Genomic DNA, 16,247 nt, shown 5'->3' with positions numbered 1-16,247 from the left:
CTATGGACCCTAATTTCCTAGATTGACTGCAAGTGACAAATAAGGGAAGGTAAATGTTCTGTGAATTATTTACAGATTAATTTTTTAAAGATTTATGCATTTATTTGACAGGCAGAGTTACAGAGAGTCAGAGGCAGAGAGAAAGAGAGAGGTCTTCCCATCCACTGGTTCACTCCCCAGCTGGCCACAATGGCCAAAGCTGGGCCGATCTGAAGCCAGGAGCCAGGAGCTTCTTCCGGGTCTCCATGCAGGTGCAGGGGCCCAAGGACTTGGGCCATCTTCTACTGCTATCCCAGGCCACGGCAGAGAGCTGGATTGGAAGTAGAGCAGAATTTGAACTGGTGCCCATATAGGATGCTGGCACTGCAGACAGTGGCTTTTTACCCCCGTTCTGTGAATTTAAAACACCATAGAAATGTAAGGAATTTACTTATTAAGTACACAGGCAAACAGCAGCATAATAAAATGAGTTTAATACAAACAAACAGTGGGCTCTTAGACATTGTTTGCAGCCCCAAGGAATCTTGAGCTGAAAATCGCTGCAATGCACAGGACATGTCCTGGGTAGCTCCTATGGAAAAGGAAACACTGTCACCATCACAGGGCACTACAGAATGTCATTGGACCTTACAGCCATGCTAAACTCTCATGCGTTCTGGGCACATGCCCAGTGTGGATAAGATGCTTCCTGGCCTAGCTCTCACACAAAAGCAGCTGCCTCTGTTCATTGAGTTGCTAGAACAAAATATCTTAGGTGGGATAATTTGCAAAATCAATTTCTCTTACAGTCCATAGGCTAAGAAGTCCAAGGTCAAGACCCAACAGATTCTGTGTCTGCTGAGGGCCTGCTCCTCGTGACTGACACCCTCTTGCTTCCTTGAGGTGGTGGAGGGGGTGACAAGCTCCCTTGGGCCTCTTGTGTGAGGTCACTAATCCCACCTGTGTGGTCTCCATTCTCATGGCTTGATCAATTCCTAAAGGTCCCACCTCTTAATATTGGTGCATTGGAGCTAGGTTCCAGCATATGAAATCTGGGGGGAGGATACAACATTCAAACCATAATATGGCCACATCGTTTGTAGTATAGTCAGCAATATTGCACAAATTTCAAATTCCTGCGCTTGATACTATGCTCTGGTTATGTAAGATGTTATCACCGGGGGAGAGTGGGAGAAGTGTACACAGGAATTCACTGCAATAATTCTGCAACTTTTTGTGAGTCTAAGATGAATCCAAAACAAGTCCAAAAACAAGTGTTCAGATTCAAGCTATACCTTTATTTAAAGGGAATCTAAACTATCTGCACCCAAGAGGGCTCTGAACCCTCCACGAACATCTGATTGTGCCTCAGGCAGTAAAAGGCTGCACAGGACAAGTCCTGTTCTATTCACTACCCACTAGTTCACTCCTCAAATGGCTGCAACATCCAGGTTTGGTCCAGGCTGAAGCCAGGAGTCAGAAACTCCACCCAGGTCTCCCACATGGGTGAGGGTCCCAAGTACTTGAGCCATCGTCCACTCCCTTCCCAGGGACATTAGCAGGAAGCTGGATGGAAGCAGACCCGCTGGGACATGAACAGTATTCGGATATGGAATGCCAACACAGCAAGCAGAGGCTTAGCCTGTTGTGCCACAACACTGGCTCCCATTTTGCTTACTTTTAAGTAACAAAGTAGGAAATCAGAAACCCTGGATAACCTAAAAGACTCAACTTCGTTGTATTTAAGGGCTGCCAAGACTCCTTGTGCCCTTGGCACTGTGGGTGGAGGAATTTCCTGCATGCCAAATCACTAATGTAAGATGCATTAGCCCATAGCTTCAGAAGTTACAGATTTCTTGGCACCAAAGGGTTATGAATAATCCTCTCCACTCCCTTCACTGTTGGAGGCCTTTCCAAATATTTCCCAGCCCTTTCCCCTCCTGCCTGTTGATCTTGTCAGGGAGAATACAAGAGACCAAGTTTATTCCTCGACCAGCTGCAGCGCTTCTCTAATTTTAGTGTGTGCAGCAATCACCTGGCAAAGAGACAGACTTGGGCCGCACTTCCTGAAATTCTAGAATGGGGAAGGTTATGGCCAATATTGACAAGGCTTCCAGGTGATCTGATGTGAGGTGACTTAGTGACCCTGAAAATTACTGCCAGAGGGAATCTGTTTGAAAAGATTAAAAGGAGCAAGTATTTAGTCCGGCAGTTAAGATACCTGCACACACATAGGAGTGCTTGGGTTTGAATCCCAGCTCCACTCTCACATCCAGCCTCCTGCTAACGTACATCCTGGGAGATGGTAGTGGTGGCCACTCCATGGAAGATCTGGATTGAATTCTGGCCTCACAGCTTCAGCCCAACCCAACTCTAGCCATTGCAGACATTTGGGGAACGAACAAGAGGATGCGAGTGCTCTCTTTTTCTCTCTCTAAATTTCACCCCCCCACCTTTCCCCCTCTCCTTTTTAAAGAAATGGCTAAATAAATAAGACAAATATTTTAAAAAAACAGTAGCTTATTATACACAAGTCTTAATTGAAAGAGGATATGAAAATCAAAGGGTTTGACAAGAGCATTGGAAGTGTGATCATGGTTCATCAGTTCATGTTTTAGATTAATTTTCTCTTTAGTCAGTCATCATCAAAGGATGAAATATTATAATTATCTAGTTATTTTCACTTGTGAGATTTGACATCCATGTTGCCACAGCCATGTGTCATGAAGCAGTAGAGGCACATTCTGACAACTGAGTCATTAGGGGATTTCTTCATTGAGCAAATGGCAATGTGAGTACTCACAGGAACTAAGACAGCATCAATGTCGCCACGCGGTGTGACCTCACAGGACCGCCATCTGTTGTGTGTGTGCTCAGTCACTGGCCAGCACTTCATTATGAGGTGTATAACCATATTCCTGTAAGTGTAAGTGGGAAAAGGGGAAGCAGAACTCTTTAGTGTGTTTTTCCCTAGTGGTAAGTGCTTCCATCTCAGGTGACTGAGATCTCTTTAAAGTGTTAACCAGCAGAAGAATGGAAGTAGCTTAACACACAGACTTGCTGAGTCTACATGGATTAGGATCATTCAGCAAAGTCCACGGAGCAAATTGCATTGGAGAGCTGGGCAGTATGATCTTCAAATCTGATTTTTTTTTCTCTTACCATCTCAAGCCCATATTTCCCCTTCCCGAACAGCATTCCTGTTAGCATCTCATTTGCCTTCAAACTTGGCCATTTGTCAGTTTTTCAAGTAGAAGACTTTTGTCCTCATCAGGACTGTGAGTTCAGGGCAGAGCAAAATCACATACCCTCCTACAGAGATTGCATACAATAACTGTTCAACAAACATTTGTTGTATGAATCCATGAATAAATAAATTCAGATGAGCAGCCACTCAAACCTCCTTCACTACATGAATTCACTCCAAGGGGGAAGGAATGCAGGCTGGAAAGAACATTGAATTAAAGAACTAGCCTTCGTTTCCTGTTCGTAACTTGTAAAACAGAGCTATCCTGCAGAAATATAGCACAGATCACAAATGCAAGCTCCTATGTACTTTTACATTTTTTTAGTAAAAAAGTTAAACAGTCAAAATTAATTTTACAGTTGGCCTTCTCTGTATCCACGGGTTCCACATCTGTGGATTTAACCAGCAGCTGATGGAAAATATTCAGCGGGAGGGTTTGGGCATTTGGCATAGCAATTAAAGTTAATTAAAAATTAAAATTAAATTAAATTGGGAGGCCCATATTCCATATTAGAATGACTTTATTTGAGCCCCTAACTCCACTTTGACTCCAGCTTCTTGCTAATGCATACTCTGGGAAGCAGCAGGTGATGATTTCATTATTTAGGCCCATGCTGCCCATGTGGGAGACCAAGATTGATTCCCAGCTCATGGTTTTGGCCTGGCCCAGCAGTGGCTGTTATGAACATTTGGGGAAGTAAACAAGTTGATGGAAGACATTATCTCTTTCTCTTTGTGTCTCTTTGCCTTTCAAGTAAATGTTTTAAATAAATGAAAACATTTTTAAAAAGATAATATTTAGGGAAAAATTTCCATCTTACTGAATAGGTAAATCATCACTAATATATGATGAATATTGTCAAATTATTTTTCTGCTTCCGTGTATAGGATCACTGATTTTTCTTCTTTAGATTAATATAATATATTACATTGATTTTGTTTAACATAATGCTTGCCTTCCATCAGTAGACTAAAGCCTACTTGATCATGGCTTATAATTTTTGTATATGTTGTTGAATTTGACTTGCTAATATTTTGTCAAGGATTTTTGCACCTATATTCATGAGGACTATTGATCTATGGTTTTTTGTTTGGTTGATTGTTTGGTATTGTCTTTGGTTTTTGTATTAAAGTAATATTAGCTTCAAAAAGTGGTTGTGTAGATTTGCTGTTAATTCCTTAAATATTTGGCAGACTTCTCTGGTAGAACTATTTGTTTCCAGAAATGACTATGTCATGTTTTTAAATCCTCTCTGCCAATCTATCTTTTAATTGATGTATTTAGACTCTTTTTAACATGTAATGTAATAATTGGTATACTAGAGCTTAATTTTTTTGTTTTGGTCAGTTTGGTGTTTCTCAGTATTTTTTTTTAAATCTGTTTCCCATTGGATTACTTGTACCTTTTCAAATTCTATTTGACTTATCTGTAGTGTTTTTAGGTGAATTTCTTTGATACATTTTTTTATTTACTAACTTACCTATGTATTTATTTGAGAGACAGAGACAGCCAGCTCCCATCTACTGGGTCACTCTCCCAAATGCCTGCAGTGGCCAGGGCTGGAGTCAGGAGAGGTAATGCAATCAAGCACTTGCGCATGATGGCAGGGACCCAATCAACTGAGCTGTCATCTATCACTTCCCAGGGTCTGTGCTGACAGGAATCAGAATTTTCTTTTTCTTTTCTTCTTTTTTTAAGATTTATTTATTTATTTGAATTTTAGGGTTACAAAGAGAGGAGAGATAGGGAGGGAGATCCTCCATTCACTCTCCAAATGGCTGCAACTCCCAGGGGTGGGCCAGGCTGAAGCCAGGAGCCAGGGGGCTTCATTGGGATTTCCTGAGTAGGAGGCAGGGACCCAACCACTTGGGCCATCTTCAGCTACTTTGCCCAGGCCGTCAGCAGGGGGCTGGATCAGAAGAGGAGCTGCCAGGATGTGAACTGGCGCCCATGTGGGATGCCGGCATATGCCACAATGCCAGCCCTGAGACTGTTTCTAATTACACGAACTACTGCTGCGAAGCAGTGGTGACAGTCCTGGCTCTCCAGCAGGCATTCTTTCACGCTAACCTGGTGAGGGACTTGGAGTGCCCTATTACAGCCCAGCAAGGGGAGAAGTCTCAGCTTCTTAGTTTTCCTGTGTGGGTGGGCATAGCGCCACAGACTTGTCCATTATGTTTGTCTGGACTAGAGTGGCAGTGCTTCCAGTGTACATCTTGGTAGGCTGTCCCTTACCTGGTCCTTTGACTAACAAGAACAGGTTTTTGCTGTTGTTTTTTCTCTTTGCCTGTTGCATTTTGGGGTTCTGGCTTCTTCAGTTCCAAGTGTTGGCTATGTGGGGCAAAAAGAAAGCCAAAGAACTTACCACCTTGGTTCTTGAATCTTGAGATCTATAACTGGTTTGCCTTTCTGTCTCCAAGTTTTAGAAATTTCTTGTGTATGTTTTGTATTATGACTGGGATTTAGAGTTGTAACTAAAGGGAGGACTGGGGCAAGTGTATCTACTCTATACTTCCTGAACTAAATATCCCTCTCCCATATATTTAGCATGTTAGATGGCCTCTGACTTATGATGACTCAGCTAATAGGTTTTTTTTTTTTTTTAAGGTTTTATTTATTTATTTGAGAGTTACAGACAGTGAGAGGGAGAAACAGAAAGAAAAGTCTTCCTTCCGTTGGTTCACTCCCCAGATGGCCACAACGGCTGGAGCCGTGCCGATCCAAAGCCGGAAGCCAGGAGCTTCTTCCTGGTCTCCCACACTGGTGCAGGGGCCCAAGGACTTGGGCCATCTTCTACTGCTTTCCCAGGCCATAGCAGAGAGCTGGATTGGAAGAGGAGCAGCCAGGACTAGAACCGGTACCCATATGGGAGGCCAGTGCTGCAGGCAGAGGATTAACCTACTGTGCCATGGAACCGGCCCTGTCTCAAAATATTTTCAACACACAGTAAATTTACTGGGATATAACCCCATCATTACCCAAGGAACATCTATATTATCAGTATTCTCTTAATTTCTTGGTAGTACAATGAGTTCCATTTTCTAAGTCTAATACTAGTAGGTGTCCAAAGAACATTTAAAAAATTTTTATTCTTTTATTTTTCATTTTATTTGAAAAGTGGAGAAAGAGAAAGATTTCCCATCTACTAGTTCACTCCCCAGTTGCCTGCAACAGCCATTGCATCAACCCAAGTGCTTCAGCCATCACCACTGTCTCCCAGGGTACACATTAGCAGGAAAGTGGAATTGAAGGTGAAGCTGGGACTCAAACCAAGTACTCCAATATTGAGTGTGGGTGTCCCAAGTGGTGTCTTAATCAGCGTGCCAAATGTCTGCCCCTGGAAAGAACTTTTTTAATTGACATATATGACCTTGTATAACAGGCGAAATAAGCTAGATTGACAACACAAATTCAAAAATAATTCTATCCATCCCTCATTGGCCCTTAGCCATCTGTATTCTTTAGCTTGACCTTGCCACTTCCTTTCTTCCCTTTCTAGCCTTCTCCATCCTTCCTTCTCTGTCTCATCTCTCCTCCTTTATCTCTTCTTGCCTAAATGGTGGCCAAATTTCCCACTTTTATAACAAAATCCCTGAGGTTTGGTTACTTGTAAAGAAAATAATTTTACTTAGCTCAGTTTTAGTGATTGAAAGTACAGATAGCAAGTGCCACCTCTTCGGAGGGATCACTGGCTGCATCGTTCATGATGGATAGCATCATGGCAGGAGTGTGTGTGTGACAGGAAGCCAGAGAAAAATTGGGGTCCCAAGAGAACTATGTTAATCCCTTCCAGAGTCATGAACCCATGAACGGTTTGGGGCATAGTCAAACCGTGTTTAAACCATAGTACCAGACTTCATTGAACTTAAAAAAAAAAAAAAGATATATTTTATTTATTTGAAAAGCAGAGTGACAGAGAGAGAGGAAGAGTCAGAGAGAGGAAGAGGGGCCGGTGCCATGCGCAGTAAGTTAATCCTCTGCCTACAGTACTGGCATCCCATATGGGCACTGGTTCTAGTCCTGGCTGCTCCTTTTCCGATCCAGCTCTCTGCTATGGCCTGGGAAAGCAGTAGAAGATGGCCCAAGTCCTTGGGGCCCTGCACCCACATGGGACACTAGGAAGAAGCTCCTGGCTCCTGGCTTCAGATTGGCCCAGCCCCAGCCGTTGCGGCCATTTGGGGAGTGAACCAGTGGACAGAAGACCTTTCTCTCTGTCTCTGTCTCTCACTATCTATAACCCTACCTCTCAAATAAATAAATAAAATCTTAAAACACACACACACACACACACAGAGGACGAGATCTTCCATCTGCTGGTTCACTCCCCAAATGGCCACAATGACCAGGACTTGGTCAGGCTGAAACCAGGAACCTACAACTCCATCCGAGTCTTCCACATGAGTGGCAAGGGCCCAAGCACTTGGGTCATCTTCTGCTACATTCCCAGGCACATCAGCAAGGAGCTGAATTGAAGCAGAGTACCTTGGACTCAAACTGGCCATCCACTATGGAATGGCAGTATTGCAGATGGCAGCTTAACTCACTGTATCACAATACTGGCCCCATCAGTGGACTTGTTTTAAAAGCCAAATCTGGGGGCAGGCATTGAGACATAGCAGATTAAGCCACCACCAGCAATGCCAGCATCCCATGTGTGCACCAGTTTGAGTCAGTGGCTCCACTTCTGATCCAGCATCACACTAATGTGCCCGGGAAAAAAGTGGAAGATATCCCAAGAACCTGGGTCCCTGCCCTAATGTGGGAGACCCAGATGAAGCTCCTGGTTTTGGTATGGCCCAGCCATGACCATTGCAGCCATTTGTGGAGTAAACCAGCAGATAGAAGATCTCTCTCTCTCTCTCACTCTGCCTCTGCTTCTTCCTCTGTCTTTCTGTAACTCTGCCTTTCAAATAAAATAAAATAAATATTTTTTAAAAATCTGGGGTAAGTATTGTGGTGCAGTAGTTAAGTCACTGTTTGGGACTACCCACATCCCATATCAGAGGAATTGGGATCAAGTCCTGCTTCCAATCCAGCTTCCTTCTAATGCACCTGGGAGGCAGCACCTGATGGCCTGAGTACTTGGTTTCTGCCACACGCACATGGGGAATTTGGACGGAGTTCCTGGCTCTTAGTTTCAACCTGGCCCAGCCCTGGCTTTTGCCAGCATTTGAGGAGAGAACTAGCAAATCACCCTCTCTCCCCCCACCCACCATTGTCTCTCCCTCTCTCTGTCACTCTTTCAAAAAATAAATAACTGAATATTTACAAAAACTAATCTGTGGCACACACACTCCCATGTACCTTTTAGAGGACTTCAGCGACAATACTTACACATAAACTTGAAATTTATTTATGGTAGGCAGATGCTTATTTTTGCAGCTTTAAAGAAAGTTGTAAAAACTTTTAGTAGTTATTACAATTTTCTTGTGGGAATAGCTAAAAGTTGTGCGTGATAATTAAAACACCAAAGATTTGAAAGTCTGAAACTATATTTCAGATGTGCCCCAAACCTGATGACTTTGAATTCAACACTTACCATTGCCCGGTTTCATTTTTCTTCTCTGTAATCGACACATTCCTGCCAGGTGCGATCGTGGTAGTCTGTGGAGCCAGATGCAAATCAGAACCTGCTTGGAACTTCAGCAGTGATGTTTCTGCCTGCAGCAACATCAAAAAGGGGGATTTCGCTCTTCTCCTTCTTGAGGGATTAGCAGGCAAGTGTTAGGATGAAACCTACCCCGGCAGAGAGAAAAACCCACAAGGAGTTCACTGGAGAAAAGTGTGTGATCCGTAAAGTGCAATCTGCTTTTTCCTGTTAACCTAGCAGTTCTGGGAGCTGCCCAGCATAGCACAAGACACAAGGCAGCCAGTGACGTGTGCGTTGTGTTCTCCTCTGTATCAGTTCAAGGACAGAGGATGTGTACATCTGGGCACATTTTCTGAAGCAAAATGACGTACTGAAACACAATGTAAGGTAACTCTTGATATTCTTTATTCGCATAAGCAAATCTGGCTAATTGGAGTTTTTGGTACATTTTTGTGGAGTTCAGTGTGATGCTTCATTACATGTACACAATGAGCAATGATCAAAGGAGGCAACTGGCATTTCCATTTCCTTAAACATTCAAAAAGTTTCTTGATTGACACATAATAATGGCCCATGCCTCTGGAGGACAATGCTACACTTAGATACATGCAAAAGTATACAATGTGCACTGCACTGATCAAATCAGGGCTGGTTAATTGTTAAACTTCCAAAGTTGTCAGAGAGTAAAGTTGACAGACAAATGCAGAACACTGAATAGTTAAGGATGAAAGAATGCATTTTGTTAAGCCAAATACAAGGAAATACATTAATATTGGTCATCTTGCATCATTTAGTTCTGATCTCAAAATCTACCTCTCACCATATTTTAATCTATAGTTGATTGATAATGCCCAGCAAATGAGTCAATTTTTCATCACTTTAACAATAAGTGATTAAAAGGAGTTTGTAAAGAAAAGAGGTTGATTTGTCTCTCAGTTTTGGAGGCTGAAGGTCCAAACGCAGGGTGCAGTAGCTTACAAGGTCCCCCCTTAGCTGTATCATCTCATGGCATAGCTGATAGGTAACTGTCCAATCTACCCAAAAAGTTTATAAAATTCTGAAGTTCCACCTTCTTCACACAACCATTTCCCTTTCTGCTTCTCTATCATGTTGTACTGCAGTCAAGGGGCCTTAGGCAGGGGTGGAATAGCTGGAGTTGATATATCTTTGACTTCATCCTCCAAAATTGTGAGCTAAATACACCTCTTTTCAAACAACAACAACAACAAATAACAACAACAACAGAAAACTTACAGTCTCATAATTTGAAAGTTGAAACTCTTTCATCTCACAGATTGGAAAACTGAGAGCCAGAGCTTTCAGGTAGTGTGGGCAAAGTGATCCAGAAAGCTAGTGATAAAGCCGGAACAATACATCATATCCTCTGTGTCCTAGTCAAGCAACTGACTACTGTACTTCACTCTCTTGATTTTGTGGTATCTGAGAAATTGTTCCAAGTATACCCAAACTTCCAACCAATTCAAATCTCATTGTTAAATAAACATTACCTGGGCCTGGCGTTTTTTTGTGCAGTGGTTTAAAGCTGTAGCCTGTGACACCAGCATCCTACTTGGGCACTAGTTTGAGTTGCTGGGGCTCCACTTCTGATCCAGCTCCCTGCTAATGTGCCTGGAAAAACAGCAGAAGATGGCCCAAGTGCTTGAGTCCCTGTACCCACGTGGGAGACCCAGATGCAGCTCCTGGTTTCAGCCTAGCCCAGCCCTGGCCATTGCAGCCATTTGGGGACTGAGCCAGGAGATGAAAGATATCTCTCCCCACCCCCCTTTTTCTCTCTCTTTCCCTCTCTCTCCCTAACTCTGCCTTTCAAATAAGTAAAATAAATCTTAAAAATATTAAATATTAAAAATAAGTAAGTAAATAAGCATTTCCTGAAGATTACCATACATACACATACAATGGCAAAGGGAGAGGACTTCAGGAAATTCCCATGAACTTTATTAAACAACAGCCCCATAGTTATTCATTGTTTTTCATTTGATAATTGAGAAGTGGTCTAAATGCATTGAAATAACAAATCCTCCAAATTGGAGTCCCTGCTACTGGCCAGGCAGCGCCCTATTCTCTGGCCGCTGCATGTATCTGCAGAGTGCAGCATAGCCTGTTGGTTCACGATTGTGTGCACAAATCACACACACATGGGAGCTGCTGAACAGCTCAGGACGTCCCACCAGGGAAACTGGGAGTGCTCGTTGGACCTCTTAATAATTAAAATGGGTCAAATCATCACCCCAGAAAGAGGGGGAGAGACAGAGAGAGATCTTTCATCTGCTGGCTCATTTCCCAAATGGCTGCAACAGCTGGGGCTGGGCCAGACTGAAGTCAGGAGCCAGAGCTTCTTCTGGTTCTCTTACATGGGTGCAGGGGCCCAAGCACTTGGGTCATCTTCCACTTTTTTCCCAGATTCATTAGCAGGGAGCTAGATCAGAAGTGGAGCAGCTGGGTCTCAAACATCCATATAGGATGCTGGTGTCACAGGTGACAACTTTACCTACTTTGCCACGTGCTGGCCCCTTAAGTTCTTTTTCATTGAGGCATAACTTATATTCAGTAATGTTCCCAAGTTGTAAGTATTCAGCTTTTTTGAACTTGCATACACACACACACACACACACACTCTACCACCAGCAGCTTCCGGACAAAGCACCCAGTAGGCCTCTTTGTGCCATCTGCAGTCATAGTCACACAAAGTTAACCACTAATCTGTCCTCTAACATCAAACGTTCGTTCTCAAGGCTTCAATGTTGAAAACAAAACAAAAACAAGCAGCTGATGATATGAGGTGGTAGGCTGGAAGGGGAAGAGGGGCCGAGAGTGTTTTAATCTACTTTGTTTACAACAGCAGCAACAACAAAACAAAAAAACTCCTCTAACTTGTCTTTGTTCCTCACTGTGTTCTTTAAAAATGTTCTTGTGTACATGATCTTAGATTTAATACATCTCTTTCAAAAGGGAATTCGGTGCTTCTCTTTTTATAATTTATTTGCTTGAACTTCTGACGTGCTCTAGGGATCAAAGAAAACTTAACGCGGAAGGAGGAAAAGAATTAGAGGACACTGATTTTTTTTCTTTTTTTTTTACTCTTCAGTTCTATTTTTCATACTTGCTTTATTTCTCCTTGATTTCCCTTGGGATCAAAACCTAGCTTCTATATATTCACAGAAACGTGTGTATAATGTCTCAGAATATATGTATTAAAATATTTCTTATTGAACACCTAAGAATAAGTGCAGAAAGATTGTGCAGTTTGAGCACTGAGATTTCAGGAAGAAAGCAGGTCCTGAAATGGTTTTTGCTTAAAGCTTGCGGGTAATTACTCTGGAATCTCAAAACGCCAACTGAAAGGTTGCTGAAATTGAGCTCTTCAGTGGGAGTGTCTGGTATGGCACATGGATGTCCTGGCGCTGGGGGGAGCTTCTAAACCCCTGCAGCCCAGCCCTGAGACCCAGCATCTGGCCCAGAGAGGACCTCCTCCCATCCCACTTATCTGGAGCTTGTGCCCTCTGCTGGTGTCGAAGGGGATTGAGAAAAGCCCAACTTGGCTTTGGGTTGCACTGGGAAAACTGACACAGCCTTCCCAGGGCAGGAGATGGCAGTGGAGCCCTATAGACAGTGGCCCTGTTCCCCAGATACTTAAGGTCAGGGTACTAAGACTTGAACAGAAAAGCTTGTAAAAACACCAGATACAAGCTTCATGTAGTATCACAGTGAGTGGTAAAGATCTAGTGTGAAACGGCAAAAGCCATCTTCAACCTAAGTCCAAAATGTGGAAGCGAAAATGACCGCTGAAATTTATTTAAAATATTGTTTGCCCTGCCTCACCACACACTTGCCCTTGAAACTACTCTTTGACATGATATGACAATAAATACAAACATTTGAGGAACCGTAAAAGAAAACCAGGATGCTCAGAATTGAAGGCAAAAACCTCAGGTGGGCACTATGTGATAGTTCACACTAAAAGTGAGAATTAGGAATCCAGAAGTTGAACTCTGTGCCTCCGAGGATCTGACCCCGGGGAGCTCATTCGCATCAGTCACCGTGCCGTGTGCGTCATTTCCTGAGAACTGGGATTTCTGTGCATGGGGCAACGCAAAGACTACAACTCATCTCTCGTGACCCTGGGAGGCGTGTAAATGGAAACCAGAGTTGCCCATATGTCCCCCTGGACTGCACATTTTTCTGGAAAAAGAAGAAGAGAACAGAATATTGATTACAAGTTGCTAGGAATGGTGGAGGGGCAGGGGGCTGGAAGAGAGATGGATCTGGATACTAAAATACATTCAGACAGAAGGAAGAAGACCTAGTGTCCCACAGCACAGTAGGGGACTATAGTTCACAAGAACTCACTATATATTTTACCGAAGACTGGGAGAAAAGAGATGGAAATGTTAATTAGCCTTGATTTGATCATTATAATTGTGTGCATTAATTTTAACACTGTAACCCACAAATCCAAAGTTACTTCAAAAAGGTTGTGGGAAAATGGAATTAAAACATAAATCTTTTTCTGGTACATAAAACTTTGAAATCCATACATACAAGGGGTCTTCAGAAAGTTCAAAAAGCATTCTGTGACAAATCATGCATGGATTTCAAATATTTTGTGCAAAACTAAATTTACTTTTTAATTCCATTTTTCATAAACTTTTTGCATTGGTGTTATGGGAGTGATTACCTCTGCCTTCCCCAAGCTTTTTGAAGAACACTTGCATGTACAGTTCTTATGTGCCAATTAAACAGACTAATCTGTCTACCTCTATACATCCAAAAGATGGGTATAAAATGAAAGCCTATAAAAAGCCCATAAAATGAAAGCCCCTAAAAAAGAAACGTGAAGCTACTAAATAGGGTTACTGAAAAGTGACATTTCCAAGGTCATCAGTCATATTGTGTACCTCTGAGTGACCCAACAGGGTAGCAGGGGTAAGAGGAAACAAGCACACACAGGGGGCCTCAGTTTCATCTTCCTCGCCAGAAGGCGGGCAAGAAAGTGAGCAGCACAGGACAGCTCTCTGGACCCTGGGCCACTGCTATAACTGAGGGAGGAGATGTCTGCAACATAAATGTTCCATTAAAACCAAGAGGAAGACGAAGGAAGGAAATTTTCACATTGAAGTGGAATAATTTTTATTATTACTGTAATTGTACGTATGAATGGGCACATTGTAATAATTTGATACCTGTGTTCAATGTGTAATGATCAAGTCAGATTACTTGGCATTTATTTAGAGAGAAAGTATATTTTTTAAAATCAATTCCATTTTTATTTGGGTTATTATACTCCTGCACCTTAGTGTTTTGTTCCTTAAGATGTTTTTAATTCAAAGATTTAACATTTTTTTTTTTTTTTTGACAAGCAGAGTGGACAGTGAGAGAGAGAGACAGAGAGAAAGGTCTTCCTTTGCCGTTGGTTCACCCTCCAATGGCCGCCGCGGCCGGCGCACTGCGGCCGGTGCACCGCGCTGATCCAATGGCAGGAGCCAGGTACTTCTCCTGGTCTCCCATGGGATGCAGGGTCCAAGCACTTGGGCCATCCTCTACTGCACTCCCTGGCCACAGCAGAGAGCTGGCCTGGAAGAGGGGCAGCCGGGACAGAATCCAGCGCCCCGCCCAGGACTAGAACCCCGTGTGCCGGTGCCGCAGGCGGAGGATTAGCCTAGTGAGCCATGGCGCCGGCCCAAAGATTTAACAATTTTTAACATTTGCCATATTCACTTTATTGGTACATAATATAAATACATGCATATGTACTATTTTTTTCTTTTTTTTTTAAAGATTTATTTTTTATTTATTTGAAAGACAGAGTTACAGAGAGAGGTAGAGACAGAGAGAGAGGTCTTCCATCCGCTGGTTCACTCCCCAGATGGCCACAACAGCTGGAGCTGAGCTGATTTGAAGCCAGGAGCCAGGAGCTTCTTCTGGGTCTCCCACGTGTGTGCAGGGGCCCAAGGACTTGGGCCATCTTCTGCTTTCCCAGGCCATAGCAGAGAGCTGGGTTGGAAGAGGAGCAGCCAAGTCTAGAACCAGCGCGCATATGGGATGCCAGCGCTTCAGGCCGGGGCTTTAATCCACTGCACCACAGCGCTGGCCCCCTATTTTTTCTTAAAAACAGGAATACTAATATCACAAAATGACTGCTTTATGACAATGAACACAGAGTGATCACAGAAGGGTATATTGCCATACAGATGGATAATTCAGGGAAAACAATTCTTATAGCTATCTGTGTAAATAACGATGCAACATCCATCATGTATAGACAATATGAAAATTTTGACTGGCTTATTTCATTTAGCATAATGATCTCCAATTCCATCTATTTTGTAGCAAATGTCAGGATTTCATTCTATTTTATGGCTGGATAATCCTCCATCGTGTGTGTGTGTTTGTGTGTGTGTGTGCTTGTGAGTGTGTATATGTTTTCTTTACCCAGTCTTCAGTTGAAGGACATCTAGGTTGAGTCCATATTTTGCTATTGTGAATTGGGCTGCAGTAAACATGGGAGTACATCTATCTCTCTCACATGCTGATCTAACTTCCTTGGATATATTCTCAAGGATTCCCACGCAACATAGCTGGGTCATTGATAGAGCTTTTTCAGTTTTGTTCCAGCAATCTCCATACTGTTTTCCATATGGTTATTCAAATTTGCATTCGCACCAACAGTGTATTAGTTTACCCTTTTCTCCACAACTTTACCAGAAATTGTTATTGTTTGATCCTTGGATAATAGTCATTCTAACTGGAATAGATGACACCTCATTGTTATTTTCATTTGCATTTCCTTGATGATAAGTGATCCTGAGGACTTTTTCATGTGTCTCTTGGCCCTTTGTATTTCTTCCTTTGAAAAATGTCTATTCGGGGCCAGCACTGTGGCATAGTGGGTAAAGCTGTCACCTGCAGTGTCAGCATCCCATATGGGCAGTGGTTTGAGCCCTGGCTGCTCCACTTCCAATCCAACTTCCTACTAATGTGCCTGGGAAAGCAGAGGAAGATGGACAAAGTTCTTGAGCCTCTGTGCCCACATGAGAGACCCAGAAGAAGCTCCTGGCTTCTGGATGCAGCCTGGCCCATCCCTAACCATTGTGGGCATTTGGCGAATGAACAGAGGAAGGAATATTCTCTCTCTCTCTCTCTCTCTCTCTCCCTCTTTCTCTCTCTCTCTCCCTACCTCGCTCTGTAACTGCCTTTCCAAGAAGCAAAATAAGTCTCTTAAGAGTGCATACGGAATGCCAATGTTATAGGTGGTGGCTTAACCTGCTGTGCCACAATGCCAGCCTATTTCTTAACTGAATTGTTTGTTTTGTTGTTGTTGAGTTTCTTGAGTTCCTTAAATATTCTGAATATTAACCCTGTATCAGATGCATAGTTTGCAAGTATTTTCTCCCATTCTGTCAATTGTCTCT

General features: G+C 42.9%; 1 long non-coding RNA gene across 1 annotated transcript; it reads right to left on the bottom strand.

Moving 5' to 3' along the window:
* Positions 1 to 251: 251 nt before the first annotated feature.
* On the bottom strand, positions 252 to 8,963 carry LOC149123788 (uncharacterized). The gene is made up of 3 exons (XR_016214630.1): positions 8,767 to 8,963; positions 2,783 to 2,897; positions 252 to 391 (listed from the first exon to the last, which is right to left on the bottom strand). It is a non-coding gene; the product is annotated as an uncharacterized LOC149123788 (long non-coding RNA).
* Positions 8,964 to 16,247: the final 7,284 nt, after the last annotated feature.

The sequence above is a fragment of the Oryctolagus cuniculus genome, chromosome 10, assembly GCF_051225735.1.
Source record: "Oryctolagus cuniculus isolate XC-2025 breed Fujian yellow rabbit chromosome 10, ASM5122573v1, whole genome shotgun sequence".
Taxonomy (NCBI): domain Eukaryota; kingdom Metazoa; phylum Chordata; class Mammalia; order Lagomorpha; family Leporidae; genus Oryctolagus; species Oryctolagus cuniculus.
This window is presented reverse-complemented; position numbering and strand designations above follow the sequence as displayed.